At 38.0% G+C, this 2,500-nt stretch overlaps 1 protein-coding gene across 1 annotated transcript in view; it reads left to right on the top strand.

The window, feature by feature from the left end:
• Positions 1-1,806: 1,806 nt before the first annotated feature.
• Positions 1,807-2,500, top strand: part of LOC137648562 (uncharacterized) — a 62,457-nt gene continuing 61,763 nt past the window's right edge. The window contains exon 1 of the mRNA XM_068381476.1: positions 1,807-2,402. The gene's annotated coding sequence lies outside the window, so the exon portion shown is untranslated. The remainder of the gene's footprint in view (positions 2,403-2,500) is intronic.

The following is a 2,500-nucleotide window of genomic DNA, read 5'->3' as shown; positions in this document are numbered from 1 at the left end:
CTGTGTGTGTCTCTCTTTGTTTGTGTGTGTGTGTGTTTGCTCCTGTGTGTCTCTTTTTGTTTGTTTGTATGTGTCTTTGTGTTTGCTTCTGTGTGTGTCTCTCTCTGTTTGTTTGATGGTGTGTGTGTGTTTGATTCTGTGCATTTGCTTCTGTATGCTTGCTTGTGTGTGTGTCTGTGTGTTTTCTTGTGTATGTGTGTGTCTCTTTATTAGTGTGTGTGTGTGTCTCTAGCCAGAGAATTAATTACTCCTAGTTGCACATATAAGGACTATTCCTTTTGCAATATGATTACTAAATTATATTACATGATACAGTCTTGATTCACATTCTTCATATTCTTCTTCTTTCGAATACCCAAAAAGGATTTTTGTCTTGACACGAATAGAATAACAGTGAACATTCTCTTCGAGAATGGATCTGTTGCACGAATGAAATGTCAGTTTTAAAGGCGTATAATTTGCTTGTGCGTAAATTGAGGTTGTGTTTATTAGATTTATAACAATTAATAACTTGACTTGATGGATATGTTTGGAATTTTTGGTTTTGGATTAAAAAAGATCGTTTTATTTTCAAGTTTAAGGTTAAGTTATTTACGTAATTATATGTGAAGTGTTTAAGTTTTTAGTTTATTTATATCACTTATTATTTAGTCTGTTGGTCTTTCTTTCGTAATAATTTATCATTTTTTAAAATTTTCTTTTAATTCTGTCGACTCGAATTTCATTTTTGATAGAGCATTCTCGTATAAATGAAATGTTAAAGTTTTTAGTTTATTTTTATTACTTATTATTTAGTCTGTTAGTCTTTCCTTCGTACTAATTTATCATTATTTTTTTTTTATTTTATTTTTATTCTGTCGACTCGAATTTCCTTTTTGATAGAGCATCCTTCACAGTGGCATTACACCTCGTTATTCATAGTCGTGGCTTTCATTATAGAAGCCTTGTTGTCACTAGTTATTTCTGTTTTATGAAAAAAGCACGTAGTCCACGAGAAGAAGCTCCCATGAAGCTCACATGAAGCGTTGTTGACATGGTAGTTAGGAGATAAGCGTTAATTATTATTGATGGCGATGGTTGGCAAGTATCGTAGGATCAATGTAAGAGGCATCAAAGAAAACGGATTCCTTGCCTTTCCCAAGAGAAAAATGGGAGGCTTCGATAAAATGAAGTCAAATGGTTTTATTGTCCTATTTCTTTGTCTCTTATATATTAATTTCATGTAAGAGTCATTAATTCATTGCATGTAAGATTCCGTCGATAGAATTGTCATAATTTGAGGAGATTGGTTATTGCTTCAACATTAATGTACATTTGTGAAAAGTTTAATTCTAGTTATTTCCTTCAAATACACGTGTTTATTTATTGTGTACTATAGTATCCAGGATATATTTATTTTTTAGTAGATCCGTATACGCAGTAATTTTTGTGTATCATAGATTGTGTATATTATTTATAAACCATTTGTTTATTTGAAACTTTCTGTTTTGGCAAAAGCGCGTGGAGAAATGGTCACGAGTATGACGCAGTTTAAATAACAAAGGTATCTTTTATGGAAAAAGAGCCCGTGCGTTCCCATGACAGCTTCTATCCTGGATTCCGTTCCCTCCCTTGGCATTCAGCCTAAGTCAAGATGTCATTACTGTGTTTGTAACTATTTCGTACATCGTCATATCGAAAGATTCACGAAACTAGTCCGCCAGAGACCTTTGGCAACCGCCCCTTTTCTCACGGTCTGATCTAGCAGCAGGGCAGGGTTGATCTTTCTCAGAGCAGTCAGTATGTAGTGTAGTGCGCAGCTGTTAACTTAACCAGCCGTCTCCCGAGAGCTTTTTTCCCCTCACTTTCTGGAACCACCATAAGCGCTCTGATTCGGGTGTCGAAATTGCCTTGGAAAAAAATATATCCGTGAGCAGGTTTCATGAGTGCTTGCTCGGGGCCTTCAAACGTAGCTGCTCCTAAAGAAGGGCATTGATTTTCGCCTCTTTTTCTCGAAGGGGACTGTCAGTGTGCCAAAATTTCTGCCCTTCGCCGTTCTACTAGGCTGGCGGTCGACACACTCACATACACACTCACACACACACGGCACAGCAAGGACCGAAGGCAGCAACAAAAACAAAGGGGGGAGAATATTCGGAAGGGCGTGGTGGCCATCATAGGGAAGGTGTGGACAGGTGTGTGTGTGCACTCGTCGGGTCGGCACCATGGGACGAGCTAAGCAAGACTTGCATTAAGAAGGACAAGAAGACGACGACGAAGAAGATGCCACGATACGATTGAAGGACAAGCCAGTGCGAGAGAGAGAGAAAGAGAGAAAAAACGCAGGAACTGGGAAGGAAGGAAGGAGCCTGTTGCATATTCCTTTTTGAGTGCAGCTCGGAAGCCACACACACTTCGCCAAGGTTAGTCACAAACATGTCTAGAGGCAGGTTTACGTGGAGTCTTCTGTATTTTCATTGTTTTATTTTCTTTCCAGATAACCAAAGGGTAATGTATTTAA

This window comes from Palaemon carinicauda, chromosome 10, assembly GCF_036898095.1.
Source record: "Palaemon carinicauda isolate YSFRI2023 chromosome 10, ASM3689809v2, whole genome shotgun sequence".
Classification (NCBI taxonomy): domain Eukaryota; kingdom Metazoa; phylum Arthropoda; class Malacostraca; order Decapoda; family Palaemonidae; genus Palaemon; species Palaemon carinicauda.
This window is presented reverse-complemented; position numbering and strand designations above follow the sequence as displayed.